Source organism: Silene latifolia, chromosome 10, assembly GCF_048544455.1.
Source record: "Silene latifolia isolate original U9 population chromosome 10, ASM4854445v1, whole genome shotgun sequence".
NCBI lineage: Eukaryota > Viridiplantae > Streptophyta > Magnoliopsida > Caryophyllales > Caryophyllaceae > Silene > Silene latifolia.
The window spans coordinates 103,914,076-103,931,861 of record NC_133535.1 but is presented as its reverse complement, the minus strand read 5'-3'; the positions used below and the strand labels follow the sequence as shown (position 1 = coordinate 103,931,861).

The 17,786-nt window shown below is 39.4% G+C and overlaps 1 non-coding gene across 1 annotated transcript; it reads left to right on the top strand.

Annotated features, from left to right (window-relative positions):
• Positions 1–12,938: 12,938 nt before the first annotated feature.
• LOC141610021 (small nucleolar RNA R71) lies at positions 12,939–13,045 on the top strand. The gene has a single exon (XR_012527917.1). It is a non-coding gene; the product is annotated as a small nucleolar RNA R71 (small nucleolar RNA).
• The last annotated feature ends 4,741 nt before the right edge of the window (positions 13,046–17,786 follow it).

Here is a 17,786-nt window from a genome sequence, read left to right as displayed (position 1 = left end):
TTATTTATAATTTTCATACTGTTTGTTTTAAATTGTTATCAAATCCTTTGCACAATCATTATATACTTCATACATTCGAATTTAACTCATAAGTCACGAATTAGAAGTACATAACTATCTTTGAGATTTTGAAAAACGGTACATACTCCATTCCCCCCCCCCCCCCCTTTAGAGTATATTTGTTGGGCTATTGAACTCTACCATTTTGTTGATCGTGTTCTTCATGAAGGTTTTCATTATGTGCTATTAAGGGGTAATAAGATAACTAGGTGCTTTTTTTTAATTGTGTTTATACAAAGTGACTTAATTAGCACTATGTGATGATTGATTGTGTGATTAATTGATTATGTTGATGTTTATGCACATGATTTATATGTTCTATGCTTTTAAAGTTTAATTTGCCGTTGTAGAGTCTTTAATTATCGTTATTGTAGAATTTAATTGGTAATTAACCCCGTTGGGGTGTTGCCATAAGAAGTGCCTGAGCTGCCGTCGTGGCCTCTCCTTGATGGAGATGTTAGGGTTGTTTCAACAGTGGTTTTAGGGTTTGTAAAACCTAGATTTGTTGATGACTCATCCTACCATCATCCGACGATTGAGGTTAAGGTTGAGGTTAATATTACCTTTCTTGAAATTAATGTAACTTCATCATGAAGTTACTGTATTTTCACTTAAGTACAATGTAACCACAGTGCGATGTTATCATCTCGATAATGTTACTTTAAACTAATGCGGTTAATTTAACCTGACGAAGTTATAGTTGAGGTTAATGTCACCTTAAGGTTATAGTTGTGGTGAATATCAAGGTTATTGTAATACCCGGATATTTCGGGACCCTCAAAGGAACCTTGAGATGCGTAGGAGGACCCTCGGAAGTGGTAAGAGTTACTTGAGAGCAAGGGATGACCGTACACTAGACCAAATGGGACTTTGACAAGACCTAGTGAAATTACAGTGGACCGAGTAGAGCGTTAAGCTGATCAAGTGTCTGGCACTCGGCCGCGTACGGCGAATAATCGACGTGGAGTCGGCACTCGACCGAGTGTAGCTGAATAGTGCGTGATATAACCTAACTCGGGAACTTATCCTAAATCATTTAATACGTTCTCATTATCACTCCAAATCATCCCCCTTCTCTCTAAAGTTTCCTAAACACCTTCTAATGGAATTCAAACTTGGTTTAGAGGATTGCTGACCTTATACTTCATTCCTTTCAGCGTGTAAATTGATATCTACCCTTTTCTATTTCTCATGAACACTAACTTTTTGGGGTTTTGTTATGGGTAGTTAATTAGTAATTAGTATGAGGCATATGGGTAATTAATGTGTAATAATGAGGGGTTTTGTATTGTATGATAATATAGGATGTATTGTGACAGTTGATGGACGTGTCGTTGTACGCCCTCAAACAATATTTATAATCTCAACAAACTACCCTTAGTAAAGCGGTAAGTAAAGGTCGGATCCCAAGGGATGGGTATTGGATTAAGTTACCGATTGTCCAATGTTTACCGTTGGCCTCACTTGCTTCCAAGGCCTCCAATGCTTCCAAGGGTCTTTGAAGAGAGTGGAATTTGCATGGTCCTCTACACAACAATCTATAAGGTCCATGTTGCAATGTAAACTAAGGGAAAAAGGTGAGAAATACCTTGAGGAAATGCTCTTCCCCAAGGAAAAGAAATACACAACTAAAAGCAACAAATAAAACTCAATTGAGCACCGTTCCTGGAAACGGCGCCATTTTGATGGACGTGTCGTTGTACGCCCTCAAATAATATTTATAGTTTCAACAAACTACCCTTAGTAGAGCGGTAATTAAAGGTTGGATCCCAAGGGACGGGTATTGGATTAAGTTACGGATTGCAAGTAGCTATGTCTTAGGGTGTCACAATTTAGTTTGGTTTGAGATGGTTATTTAAACTACTAGGCAAGTAAAAGAAAACAAAGCAAGCAAAGTAAATGGGAATGTAAACAATTGAAGAAAGGCACTAGGGTGTCATGGGTTCATAAGGGAATCATGGAGAGATAACAAAAACAAGTTTTATAGATGCAAGCAAGTTATTGTTATAGTGGAATCAAGTTACTGAATATCTTACGATTCCTAGGGAAACTTAGGTCTCGGAGCCGAGTCGGTCAAGACTTTACAACACCTACAAGTCGACTTGGTTTTTCCAATTCATGGTGAGATAACATAAATGAGTCCTAGGAAGGTTTGGGTCTCGGAGCTGAGTCGATCAAGTCTTTACAATGCTTACAATCAAGTTAGTTCTTCCTAATTAAGTTATATGCAAGATCTAACAAGTCTTGAGTTGGTTTATGTCTTACAAGTCTTGTTGAATGGATAAGAGATTCATGCTAGGTTGTCAATCAAGCAATTCATCAAACATGACAAATGCATAAGTTCAAACTACAACAAGCAAGCAATCTGATGAACTCATTAAGCAAAGATCTTCCCCATAATTAATTCCACTAATTCCCCATTAACCCTAGTTAAGGAACTACTAACTCATGGTCATGGAAAGCATGCTAACAATGGTGTCAAACATATTAACAAGCTTGAACTTGATGAAAGAGCAAAATACTAAACAAGGATTAAGTAGAGAGTAAGGAAATTGTACCACTTAGGATGATCAAAGTAGAATGTAAAGAATAATAGAAGAAAACTTGATTGATGATCAAGAGTTGTCAATTCTCCAATAATCCCCAAAATCATCTTCAAATTACCCAACTAGATCTAAAATTCTTGAACAATAATTAAGAAAGGACTAATGTGTAATTAAGCTAGTTGATTTCTAATCTACCCTAATGACTTGATGATTGATCCCCTAAATACAATGGGGGTATTTATACTAAGTACAAGTATTAGGTTAACTAAGGGCTTAAATGATGATTAGGTCTCTAAGGTGAAGATTAACGCCTTGCAAGTCCCTAAGGAGCCCAATGACCTGTCCATGTTGGATGCTCATATTCCACGGGGAAATGCCCGTCCTGTGTGTGAGACGCTCGAGCTGAGCCTTGGAACGCCCGGGTTGCTCTTCAGGACGCTCGGGCTGCTCTTTAGGACACTCGGGCTAAGCTCGGGACGCCAGGATCGTGGGTCACTTTGGCTTGCTCTTCTTGTGACTGCCTCAAGATCCGTGGCGATCATTTAGGGGTCGTGGGGGTCTTCATCATTACCCATTCTACATGGTTTTTTTGGTTAGGCCTTTTGTATCGGTCTCTTCTTTGATGCTTGGTCATTAAATGCGATCAATTTAGCTCTATTTTTGCTCCATACACGCAAGGCTAGCGCTCCTTCCCTACCAAGGGCACAAAACCTCAAAGAATATGCAAAGTAGGAAGCTGAAGATAACAAACGAGCCTAATACATGCAAGAAAGCATTGGAACGGGGATAGTTCGGGGACTACATGTGTGCAAATATGAGTCACACCAAATATCCCCAAACAGAACCTTTGCTCGTCCCGAGTAAAGAGGTGACTAAAACTATGACCTTTATTAATACTACTAGCCGATGTGAGATAATTTGCGGGTCTCACTCCGCCCCTTCAACTCAGAGCAAGATATCCATGAGGTAGGATGCCTTCTTGCAAGGCAATGTGGGGCTTGCCAAAATGGCGATGCATCCTAACATTCAAGCACATAAATTCAAGTAAAGGATGCATCTACAAAAGAATAGCCACTTTCCTCATCTAAGTGGCGGAAATCACCTAGAAGGGAAGCAATTCAAGGGCATACACTCCATCATAGATATTGGTTCTCCTAGCTACTAAATTCAAGAGGATACAAACAAGTCACCTCCAAGTTGTGTTAAACTAGGTTACCTTTGTCCACAATTGCTAAATGCTTTTGTCAAGAGCTAAGTCCTTATAGTGTTAGAAAACAATGTAGGATCGCGGAATTCCCCCTCTCGCATAGACAAGAAGAAGGGTCATCCCCTCTCTACCATGCAACAAAATAGGATCACCAATGGATAAAGGGTTTCGAAGTACATGAGTTTCGTGATGGTGGTTTGCTTTTTGGGTTTATTTCCCCCCATTTTTTGTAGCCTTCGACAATTAAAGAACATTTCTTGCCATTTTTTTATGTTTGGCATTTTTTATACTTGGCAATTTCATTTTTGCATTTTTTGAACATTTTTCAAAGTATCCCCATTTATAGCAAGGGTACTTCTATTATAAGCATATGAGTCTATTTTTGCTCCTCATTTCATCGATGCAATTTGCAAACTATTTTTGATATTGATAGCTTGAACTCAATTTGACATTTTTGTGCCCATTCCCTTTTTGGTTGACGAAATATGATGATAGAAGTGTATGGACGGTTGCATGGCATCGAGGGTCACTATGGAATAAACGGTAGCCAAGGGGTTATCACACCACAAGGCACTCTTGACTAGGACTTAGTCCATTGGTCAAAGGATACTAGTATGACACATCCTAGGGTGTCTTGAGGGTATTCTAGCAAACAATGTCTCAAGGAGAAAAATTATCTAAAAGGGCCTTATATACACTTGTCAAGCTTCCCAAATAGAAATTTTCACCAAAGTTTTCCTAATATGCAACTACATGTCATGATGCAACTATCAAATATACAACCTAATGCATATGCTTCTTGATCGAGTCCATTTCGTTTCACAAATTAAGCATATGTGGTCGTTGGTCAATGGTCGATACAAAACACAATTTATACTTCACAAACAACTCTACAATTAGTAAAGAGGCAAGTAAAGGTCGGATCCCAAGGGACGGGTATTGAAATGAAGATTCTATTGTAACTAGTGGTGTCTAGGGGTGTCACAAATTGGGTTGATGTAGAAGGCTACTAAACTAAGATAGCAATGAAAATAAACTAACAAGGTAAATAAAATAAGGGGTGTAAACAATTGATTAAAAGCACTAGGGTGTCATGGGTTCATAGGGGAATCATGGGATATGATCATACAAACATGTTCTCAAATTATAAGCAAGCAATTATTGTTGTGATGGATTGAGTTGGGTTATATCTTACAATCCTAGGAAAGTTTGGGTCCCGGAGCCGAATCTCTTGGATTGTACAACACCTACAAGTCGACTTAATCTTCCCTACTTAACACATGCATGGTCTAACAAGACTCGAGTTGGGTTATGTCTTACAAGTCTCATTGAAAAGATAGGTGATGATAGTAAATGTAAGGATTCATAGGCTTAGCATTTCATCAAACATAACATGTGCATGTATTAAGATCAAAACAAGCAAGCAAATAGGATATGAAAGCACATTAATTTAAGCATGAATCATTCCCCATGTTGGTTTCCCCTAATCACCCATTAAACCCTAGCTAAGAGACTACTCACTCATTATCATATTGATCATGCTAGGAAGGTTGTCAATCATACTAACATAATGAAACATGATGAATAAATGAAAGTAATTAGCAATAATTAAAAAGGGATTAAGAGATTATACCTACTAATGATTCCAATAATAAAGCAAGAATAATAGAAGTACTTGAATCCTAGATTGAGAGGTTGTCAATCTCCCAATAATAACCCAAATAATCTTCAATTACCCAAAATAAAGTAAGAACAAGAGAGAGATTAAAGAACTAAAACTTGGATTAAAACTTGATTAATATTTGATTACAATATTGAAGAGAGATTTGATTAATATTAACTACACTAATTATTGATAAGAAGAACATGCTCCTCTAATTAGACTAATGGGGTATTTATAGTGAAAATTAGGGAGGATGCATTAGGGTTAACTAAGGGCTAAACTAGTAATTACACTTTTTAAGTTGAGCAAGGAGACTCAGGGATTCTCCGAGAGAAGGGCTTCTCTTATCGTTGCTAGAAGAATGAAAACGTCTTTGTCCGCAATCCGTGCGGATGGGAGTCGGGACGGCCGGATCTGGGCTGAGGAATCCGAGCGGATCTTTGGGCAAGACGCTCGGACTGGCAAGGGGGAATCCGAGCGGATTCCTTTGCGGGACGCTCGGATTGGGCTTGGACGGACGGATTGTGAGCAATCCGTTCGGATTGTTTGTCAGCATCTTTTCTTCTTCTTTTCTTCCCTTTTCTTCATGAATTCCTTGGGGATTTCCTTGGGGACTCAAGGATCCTTTTCTCAACAATGCTCTTCTACTATGCTATGTACAAAGGCCTTCTAGTCTTGTCTCTCCTTGATGCTTGGTCATTGAATATGATCAATTTAGCCTTGTTTTGCCATGAAAATGCAATATTCTTACTCCTTTCCTACCAAGGGATCAAAATCTCAAAGAATATGCAAAACAAAGAACTAAAGATAAGAAATGACCCAAATAGGCACTAAAAAGCATGAAAACAATGGTAATTCGGGGGCTAAATATGCGCCAATTATGGTCACATCAAATATCCCCAAACCGAACCTTTGCTCGTCCCGAGTAAAGAGTTGACAAAGACTAGGACCAATACTAACCTAACCTAATAATAATAGCCGATATGAGACAATTAGCGGGTCTCACTCCGCCCCTTCAACTCACAACAAGACAACCATGAGGTAGGATGCCTTCTTGCAAGGCAAGGTGGGGCTTGCCAAAATGGCGACACATCCAAACATTAAGCACACAAAAACACATAATGGATGCATCTACAAAAAGAATAGCCACTTTCCTCATCTAAGTGGCGGAAATTATCTACAAGGGAAGCAATTCAAGGGTACACAATCCTTCATAGATACAATTTGTTCAAACTACTAAGCCTAGAAGGATACCAATAAATCACCTCCAAAATGTGTCAAGCTAGGGTACCTTTGTCCTCAATCGTTAAATGCTTTTGTCAAGAGTAGACTCCCTATGGTGTTAGAAACACTGGAGGATCGCGGAATTCCCCCTCTTGCCTAGACAAGAAGAAGGGTCGTCCCCTCTCTACCATGCACAAAAATGGATACGATGGATAAAGGGATCGATAGAATTTGAGTTTCACTTTGGGAGTTTGCTTTCATTTTTGTTTTCCCCCCAATTTCATTGGCATTTGACATTTGAGAACACTTTCTTTGCCATTTCTTTTGATTTTTGGCATTTCAATACTTGACAACTTTTTGAATTTCTTTTTTGAGCATTTTCAAAGTCACCCCAATTAGTAACGAGGGTGCCTTGTATTTGAAGCTTTAGGAGTTCTATTTTTGCTCCTCTTTTCTTTTGATGCATTTTTGCAAACTTTCTTTCATTTTTCATTTCTTTGAACTCAAATAGATTTCTTTTTGTGCCCATTCCCTTTTTGTGACAAAAATGTGGTAGAACATGGATGATGGTTGTATGCATGGTTTCAAGGGTCACCTTGGAATAAACGGTAGCCAAGGAGTTATCACACCACAAGGTACTCTTGACTAGGCCTTAAACCATGGGTCAAAGGATACTAGCATGACACATCCTAGGGTGTTTTACAAGTATTCTAACAAGCAAAGTCTTAAGAATAAAAAGCATCTACTAGGGCTTATATACACTTGTCAAGCTTCCCAAGTAGACGGTTTCGCAAAATTTTCTAACATGCAACTACATGCCATGATGCAACTAGCATATACACATCCTAATGCAAATGATTCTACCAACTAATATGACATATAAACTAAATGCAAGTCCTAAGTTCACATTGTTTTACCGCATCAATCAAAATAAAGCCACATAGTCATTAACATAAAGAGGAAAAAGGAGATTGGAAAGATCATACCATGCGGTCTTCAATATCCTCATGTCTCGGATGTGGCGTAGTCAATCAAAGTGAACAAGGATAAACAAACACAATATATACAAGACAATATATACAAAGGAAATGAACTTGTTTTTGGTTTTTCAATTTTTCAAATTTTCAAATTTTTATGATTTTTGAAATTTTTTCAATTTTTATGGTTTTTGAATAAAAGTTAAGTGTTAGAATTCCCATCCCCACACTAATATGGGCATTGTCCTCAATGGCCAAAATGATGGAAATTATGCAAAGATGATGCATGATTTCTATACTAAATGCAATTCTACACTAAGCTATACTACATGATGCATGGTTTTTGTTATGACGGAGAGGATAATTTAGATTACCTCCCGTTGTGTATGCATTAACTTCCCCAAACCAAATAAGGCACTATTGCTAATGTCAAAGCATGGGGGAGTTCATGCACACACTATGCTATGCATGAAACTAGATTGTCATTTTGGATTTTCAAAAATGGGAACAATAAAGAAAGAACACCTCAATGGAACCGAGGTGTGAGTCCTTTAATGTTGCTAGGACTAAACCAACAATGATCAAAATGAAATAAAATACAAAGAGATATAGACAAACCATGGGAGTGTAGGAGTCTCCAAGGCTAGTCTTCCATCATGCTATTATCATCACCACTTCCCTCATGAAAAGTGGTCACATTGCCACTTTCCTTGGCACTTTCTTCCTTGCTTTCTTCACCATCATCTTCCTCATCATTATCTTCACCATCTCTTTCTTCATCTCCACTTGCTTCTTCCTCAATATTATCATCAATTTCTTCACCATTTCCAACAACCTCATTGTCTTCCACCACGTCCCTTGATGCACCCGGAAATAAGGCTTCTCTATCCGCCCAACTAGGCAAAGGACAAGATGGATCAAGGAGTCCTTGCCTAGCTAGATGTAGGAGGGGAGGATATTGAGCCAAATATGCATTCTTCCGATCTTCATAAGCTTGCTTGTGCATGGCTTGCATAAGAAGAGTTACATAGTCTTTCCCAATTTCAACTCCTTGCGGTTTGAACTCTTCATACACAAAGGGGTAAGGCGGTATAACAATGGAAGAGGAGGGAGTTTCATGATCACCCTTTTGTTGTTGAATGATGTACTCGGCTTCTTCGGGTAGGGGAAGTAAATAGTTGGTCCGGTGGACACTAAGACGGCAAATCTTTGCGGGTAAAGTGAATGATCGAGCCTCACTAGTAAGCCACCCATACTTGGTATCAAGGGGATTGTGAGCAACCCACTTAAACTTGTTAATCAAGATGGACATATCAATAAGATGGCCACCATCCTTAGCCTTGTACTTGCTATCCTTATTGAAATTAGGATCAAAGTGCTTGGCTAGGACCGTGACAAGGCCGCCATTAACAATAACGGTTTGACCCTTCTTCCCACTATCTATATGGAGCCATCTATCAACCAATAGCCTCAAAGAATTGTAAGGCTTGGTGTGAATTATTCCAATATTCAAAGTTGATTCAAGGAGAATAAAATCGAGTCCCGTGAAATGATTGGTGTCTTTCCTAGCAATTATGGTATTTCCCACAACTTTGTGCCATATTCTTATGCCCGGATGATGGACCAAAAGAGCACGACAAGCTTTAAAATCTTCAAATTTCTTCCCGGAGATTGCCTCCCAAAGAGGCTCGGGGTCATACTTCCCATATTGCTTATAAAATTTATGTTCATCGCTAAGACCCAAAATTGCACCCAATTCCGGAAAGGTAATGCGTCTACTAGTGTTAGCTAGACGAAACTCAATATTTTCCCTATTCTCAACTTTTGTCACTTTTAAAGAACTTAAGAATTCCAAGACAAGGGAGGGGTATGTTACTTCCTTCATTTCAAACAATTTCTTTAAACCCATGGCATTGAAAAAGACTCTTGTTTGTTCAAGAACACCCAACTTCTCTAAAGCATCTTGACATATGAATTTGGTGGATTGGATTTGTTTCATAGCAAACTTGACAAATGTATTTCTATGGGAATCGGAAATGAATGTTACCTCCGGATAATGCAAGAGTTGATTAATTACCGGAGTAGAGGGTGATGCTTCCATAGGAATTTGTTGTTGTTGTTGCACTACCAAGCTTGGTGTTGATACCACCATTGCCAAAGCTTTCTTTGCTTGTAGAGCTTTTTGCCTTTGAGAGAGAGCCTTTGCTTTTGGTGCCTTTGTTGCTCTTGTTGCTCCCTTTGTTCTTGCCATTTGATGAGCTTAACCAAGAAAAAGATCAAAAGTCTTCAATTTGTAGAATGCCCAAATCGATTTTGAAGGTGAAAGGCTTTGCCTTTATGAGAACAAAAATTGATTCAAAGGTTGAAGAATTTGCTCTTGGTTTTGATTGTTAATGAAGATGGAGTGATTGATTTGTTATTTGAAAGATGGTTTGATTTGATTTTGGTGAGTTTTGTTGAGGGTTTTTGTTTTTGAGATGGAGAGGATGAGGGTTTTGATGTTATGGGTAGTGTTTATGAATGAATGAATGAATGAATGAAGGTGGGGTGGGTATTTAAAGAACTCGACAATTTTAGGACGCAGGGACAATCCGTGTGGATTGGGCGCAATCCATGCGGATTCTACAGCTTCAAAATTTTCAAAATCCCGCCAAAAGACGGACGGATTCTGTGAGACGGGCGTCTTTCCAGAAATCCGCTCGGATTCTTCAACAGTCAAGAATTTTTGCAATTTCAGCTCAGCCCAAGACGGGCGTCTTCTCAGCAGGACGCTCGGATTTGCTGCAGACGGGCGGATTCTCAAGAATCCGCTCGGATTGGTCCTTGTGTACACGGATTCAGTTCCATCCGTGCACCAACGCATTCCCTTATCATTCTTTCTTTCTTTCTTTCAAATCTTGTGTTCTTCATTGTGGGGGCACTACTAAGGCATGAATAGCCTAGGCAATTGCCATCCCCACACTAAGGTAAAGCACTACACATCAATTAAAATCATTAGTCCTTCCCTCACTTCTCTCTTACATGACAATTATTTTGATCAAAGTAAAAATAAATCCAAAAATGACAAAAATGCAATACAAAAATTGAAATGTAAGTTAGGGAGTTAGAAATATTTACAAGTGGTGGTTTAGGGAGGACTCCACCAAACTCTCATTCTTGATGAGATGTCAAGGGGGCATGTTCAAGGTGTTGTTGATGTTGCTCAACACCTTGAAGAAGTAATCAAAAGCTTGTTCATTGTTATGGTAGAGGTCCTCAATAGACCGTGGCCCTTGTTGTTGATCATGATCGATGGCATGCCCAATGTAGGGATTAAAGATCCCTTCAAATTCGTCGTCCCAAAGACCACAAACTTCATTGAGTTGATCATTGAAAATCTCTTGCTTAGATGGAGACAACTCTCCCAATTTCTTTTCTTGGCCAATGAGGCCATCATCTTCTTCCTTGGTTGATTTTGATGAGCTTTGCAAGCTCTCCTTGTCACAATTCATTTGCTCTTTGAATGGAGCATCTTCAACTTTCTTCCTCCATTGGAGTTCCGATTTCTTCTTTTCATCTTTTCGGCTATAATGGTCAATCATGAAACATGGCTCATGCAAACGAGGAGCTCTCATGGTTTTGTCAAGATTAAAAGTTATGCTTTCATCTCCCACTTCTAGGGTGAGCTCTCCATGTTTCACATCGATCACCGCACCCGCGGTGTGTAGGAAAGGTCTTCCTAAGATGATTGGAATGTTGGAATCTTCCTCCATATCAACAATGACAAAGTCCACCGGGATGAAAAACTTCCCAATTCGCACGGGGACATCTTCCCATATCCCTAATGGTGTCTTCGTCGATCTATCGGCCATTTGAAGAGTGATATTGGTGCATTTAAGCTCTCCCATTCCCAACCTTTTACTTACCGAATACGGCATGACACTCACACTAGCCCCTAGATCACATAAGGCTTTGTTGATCGTTGTGTCGCCAATGGTACACGGTATTGAGAAGCTTCCCGGATCCTTTAACTTTGGAGGTGAACTCCCTTGAAGTATTGCACTACTCACTTTAGTGAAGGCGATAGTCTCAAGTTTCCGGATCGACTTCTTCTTTGTGAGGATATCTTTCATGTACTTTGCATAGGCCGGAACGTGATTGATTAATTCCGTGAAAGGAATTGAGACTTCTAAGTTCTTCACAATTTCCATGAACTTCCCAAGTTGATCATCAAATTTGGGCTTGGCTTGACGACTTGGAAAAGGAAGTCTAATCACAATGGGCTCCTTTTCTTTGGCTTTGTCTTCATTTTTCTTTGAACTTTCTTCTTTTGATGATTCCCCTTCTTGCACCACAACTTCATTCTCACTAGCTCTCACAACTTCATCCTCAACTTGCTTCTTTGATTGCTTCATATCTTGTACCACTTCTCAAGTGAATGGCACTAACCGTTTCATGTCTAGGGGATTACTTTGTGGTGGTAATTGCCCCTTTTGTCTTTGTGAGCTTGAAGATGCTAGTTGGGTCAATTGTGTTTCCAACATCTTGGTGTGAGCTAGAATGTTGTTGATGGTGGTGTCTTTTGCTTGGCTATCTTTTTGCATTTGGGTGAAAAATTCTTGTTGATTCTTTTGCATTTGGAGGACCGCTTTTTGGACATCAAAACCTTGGTCATTGTGGTGATTGTATGGATTTTGATTTTGGTAACCTTGGTTTTGATTGTAAAAGGGTCTTTGATTTTGATTTCTCATGGGTGGTGGAGTGTATGTTGTTTGAGGGTTTCTCATGAGAGATTTGGATGGAACTTGGTGTTTTCATTGTAAAAATTTGAATAAGGGGTACCACTTTTGTAAGCTTGGAAAGCATTAACTTGTTCGGTTGTTCCCCTACACTCACTTGAGTCATGACCCAAGGTTCCACAATTCTCACATATCCCGCTTGGGATTGATGAGGATGCCGTCATGGCATTGACATGATGCTTCGATGATTTTGAGTTTTCCTCAAGTCTAGCCATAGCTTGTTCAAACTTCAAGTTGATTGTGTCAATGTGAGCACTAAGTTGAGCACCCAATTGAGTAACGGTGTCCACTTCATACTTTCCTCCTCTAGTAGCCTTGCGAGGCCTACTATATTGTGAATTATGGACCGCCATTTCCTCAATCTTGTTCCATGTTTGATTGTCATCAATTTCGGTGAACATTCCATTTGATCCCATATTGAGAATGTTCCTTGAATCTTCATATAAACCATTCCAAAATTGTTGCACTAAAAACCATTCGCTAAGTCCATGGTGAGGACATGAGCGACAAATACCTTTGAACCGCTCCCAAGCTTCATACAAAGATTCTTCATCCCTTTGCTTAAAACCCGTAATTTGAGCTCTTAGCATATTGGTCTTTTCCGGTGGGTAGAATTTTTTGTAGAGAGCTAGAGCTAGCTTCTTCCAAGAATCTATTCCAAGGGTGGCCTTATCAAGGCCCTTCAACCATTGGTTTGCGGTGCCGATTAACGAAAAAGGAAATAAGACCCATCTTATTTGGTCTTGAGTCACGCCCGTTTGAGAGATAGCTTCACAATAATCGCAAAAGGTTTCCATATGAGAATGAGGGTCCTCACTAGGCATTCCCCCGAATTGGCTCCTCTCAACTAGTTGGATGAAGGCGGACTTGGCAATAAAGTTTCCGGTAAGATGTTGTGGGGTAGGAGTACCATTTGGTAAATCCTCCTCGGTGGGTATAGAGTGTGACGAGAATTTAGGCATTGTAGGTGGATTTTGTGTGGTATTGTTTAATGGGTTCTCTTCTCCTTCTATTGCGAAAGGATTGACAAACTCACTAGTGGGTTGAACAACTTCACCAACACCTCCCAAATTCCTCCTAACAAGTCTCCTATTATTCGTCAAGGTTCTTTCGATTTCACGGTCAAAAGGTAACAAATCTCTTTGTAACCTTCTAGACATGCAAAATATCAAACAACTCGAAAACAATTAGAACAATCCTTGAGGAGTTTTACTTCCCCAAGGTGAAAAAGACACAACTAAAAACAATAAAAGAAATCTTAAATCAATTAAACACCGTCCCCGGCAACGGCGCCATTTTTGATCGAGTCCATTTCGTTTCACAAATTAAGCATATGTGGTCGTTGGTCAATGGTCGATACAAAACACAATTTATACTTCACAAACAACTCTACAATTAGTAAAGAGGCAAGTAAAGGTCGGATCCCAAGGGACGGGTATTGAAATGAAGATTCTATTGTAACTAGTGGTGTCTAGGGGTGTCACAAATTGGGTTGATGTAGAAGGCTACTAAACTAAGATAGCAATGAAAATAAACTAACAAGGTAAATAAAATAAGGGGTGTAAACAATTGATTAAAAGCACTAGGGTGTCATGGGTTCATAGGGGAATCATGGGATATGATCATACAAACATGTTCTCAAATTATAAGCAAGCAATTATTGTTGTGATGGATTGAGTTGGGTTATATCTTACAATCCTAGGAAAGTTTGGGTCCGGGAGCCGAATCGATTAGTTGTACAACACCTACAAGTCGACTTAATCTTCCCTACTTAACACATGCATGGTCTAACAAGACTCGAGTTGGGTTATGTCTTACAAGTCTCATTGAAAAGATAGGTGATGATAGTAAATGCAAGGATTCATAGGCTTAGCATTTCATCAAACATAACACGTGCATGTATTAAGATCAAAACAAGCAAGCAAATAGGATATGAAAGCACATTAATTTAAGCATGAATCATTCCCCATGTTGGTTTCCCCTAATCACCCATTAAACCCTAGCTAAGAGACTACTCACTCATTATCATATTGATCATGCTAGGAAGGTTGTCAATCATACTAACATAATGAAACATGATGAATAAATGAAAGTAATTAGCAATAATTAAAAAGGGATTAAGAGATTATACCTACTAATGATTCCAATAATAAAGCAAGAATAATAGAAGTACTTGAATCCTAGATTGAGAGGTTGTCAATCTCCCAATAATAACCCAAATAATCTTCAATTACCCAAAATAAAGTAAGAACAAGAGAGAGATTAAAGAACTAAAACTTGGATTAAAACTTGATTAATATTTGATTACAATATTGAAGAGAGATTTGATTAATATTAACTACACTAATTATTGATAAGAAGAACATGCTCCTCTAATTAGACTAATGGGGTATTTATAGTGAAAATTAGGGAGGATGCATTAGGGTTAACTAAGGGCTAAACTAGTAATTACACTTTTTAAGTTGAGCAAGGAGACTCCGGGATTCTCCGAGAGAAGGGCTTCTCTTATCGTTGCTAGAAGAATGAAAACGTGCTGTGCTGCAATCCGTGCAGATGGGAGTCGGGACGGCCGGATCTGGGCTGAGGAATCCGAGCGGATCTTTGGGCAAGACGCTCGGACTGGCAAGGGGGAATCCGAGCGGATTCCTTTGCGGGACGCTCGGATTGGGCTTGGACGGACGGATTGTGAGCAATCCGTTCGGATTGTTTGTCAGCATCTTTTCTTCTTCTTTTCTTCCCTTTTCTTCATGAATTCCTTGGGGATTTCCTTGGGGACTCAAGGATCCTTTTCTCAACAATGCTCTTCTACTATGCTATGTACAAAGGCCTTCTAGTCTTGTCTCTCCTTAATGCTTGGTCATTGAATATGATCAATTTAGCCTTGTTTTGCCATGAAAATGCAAGATTCTTACTCCTTTCCTACCAAGGGATCAAAATCTCAAAGAATATGCAAAACAAAGACCTAAAGATAAGAAATGACCCAAATAGGCACTAAAAAGCATGAAAACAATGGTAATTCGGGGGCTAAATATGCGCCAATTATGGTCACATCACTTCTATCACTATTATGCCACATAATCTAAATGCAACTCCTATAATAACATCGGTTTGTACCACATAAAACAAAAAGAAGCCACATTGTCATTAACATAGAAGAGGAAAAAAAGATTTGGAAATATCATACCATGCGGTATTTATATTCCTCATGCCTCGAATGTGGCGTAGTCTATAATACCCGCCCTTTTAGGGACCCTTTGACCAGCGTTGACTGACCTTGGGAGCGGGAATAGTTCTTAGAAGTGCGTGCCAAAGCTATCTTGGGTTACGAGTTATGGGTGGTACTCGATAGAGTAGAGGCCACTCAATCGAGTAGCGTGGTTACTCGATCGAGTAGGGGGTCACTTGATCGAGTATGTGTGGTACTCGATCGAGTATCGGGTTTTCAGCGAGGGTTTTTAATCGCGTTTTGTTAAATCCGTAAATCATTTCCGCCTCATTCCTTCTATCCTCTAGTTACCTCTTTCCCTTCCCTTCACCATAAAACCTCCATGGAAGCCCTTTGAAGGTCCTTGTGCCTTAGGAGAGCGTAGCTTGAGTCGGGTAGCGGTCTTTTGCCGGCTTTCTCCTTGTAGGTATGTTGTCATCATCATCTGTATCCTTGTCTTTACAATTAGGGTTTGCTTGATAGTAATAGATGATTATGTTGTGGTTATAGGCTTTGCTTGATTGCTGGATATGTCGTATGTTGGCGTGGATTGGTTGTAGTTGCTTAAAGGTAGGTTCGCCTACTCAGTTTCTGTAGATAGTCTAGTGTGTCGATTGTTGTGTCGTTGTTGTGGTATTGCGATTGTGTTGTGTGGCAGCGTATATACGGTTGTGATTGCTGATTGCTTGTCTCTGGTTCTCGAGATGCGTTCTCGGCTGAGTGGAGTCACTTGCGGGAGTCGCTTCACGCCCTAGTTTCGCCCTTCGTGGAACCCGCCACGGAAGGGGATGTGCACATTAATGGGACAGGCTTATCGCTCGGTATGATGAGCGGGGATTTAGTGGGTACGGCTGCGGTCCCCCACTGGCAGGGCTGGTCCAGTGGACAGTCGGTGACGGAGACTGGAATGGGTGTGATTGTGTGTGGCTGATTGTGTTGCCTTGTATTGTTAGATGTTGTTGGCATTGTTGTGTCTTATCTCAGTACTGACCTTGTGTGGTTGTCTTGTTGTCTTATGTGTCTGCCGTGATCCCTTATGGTGAGCAGTCTGTCTTAGCAGGTGTTGATATCGTTGATAGTTGGAGTCCGGGCAGGGATGAGTCTTCACGAGATTTGATAGTTATAGCGAGTAGCCTTTGAGTTGTATCTTTTATATCATCAGTTGGTTTTAAATCACTTGTAATATAACATAATAGTTCTTTTATCGACATTTGATTATTACTGTCCTCGGGTAACCGAGATGGTAATGCCCTTATATGCTAAGGAAGACCTAGTTAAGGCTCCTCTGGATATGGGGGTGTTACATAGTCGGTCCCAAGTGATAGGAGTGAACAACAAACAAACAAATATATACAATTCTACACTACAAATAAAGAACATGTTTCTGGAATTATTTAAATTTTTCAATTTTTATCATTTTTCAAAATTTTCAAATTTTTGAGTTAGATGTTAAATGTTAAATGTTAGTATGTTAGAATTTCTCATCCCCACACTTAGTATGGACATTGTCCTCAATGGATAAAATGATAAGAAATTGTACAAATGCAATGACATGAAATGCATGAATCTATACTAGATGCATACTACATGGTATATATTACAAAATGATGCAAGCTAAACTATTCTAGATGATGCATGCTTTCTATTGCTCGGAGAGCTAATTTAGATTAACTCAGGATGCTTGCGACTAAACTTCCCCAAATCGGTTAAATTGATGGGGGAAAGTTTGGCCACAAGGCTATGCATGCAATGTTATGCAAATTGTCATTTTGGATTTTTCCTAGTTGGAATAAAAATTGTCATCACCTTGATGTGGCTAAGGTGGAAAAAGTCCTTTGGTGTTGCTAGGACACATCACTAGGCAAAAAGCCGAAACAACAAATATTATTCAAATCATGTTATTTAAACAAATCAAATTTTGACATTGAGATGAGAGAGGAATAAAGAGCTTACTTAAGCCGTGATGGGTGCCTCTTGCCCGCTACATCTAGCCAAAGAACTCTTTAATTATCGGCATCATTTCCTCCATCCTCATCACTCCAATCCGCTTTAGACTCATCACCTTTATAGAAGTCCATGAATTCATCCCCTTCAATATTCACCTCCACGGTCTCGCCATCACTCTC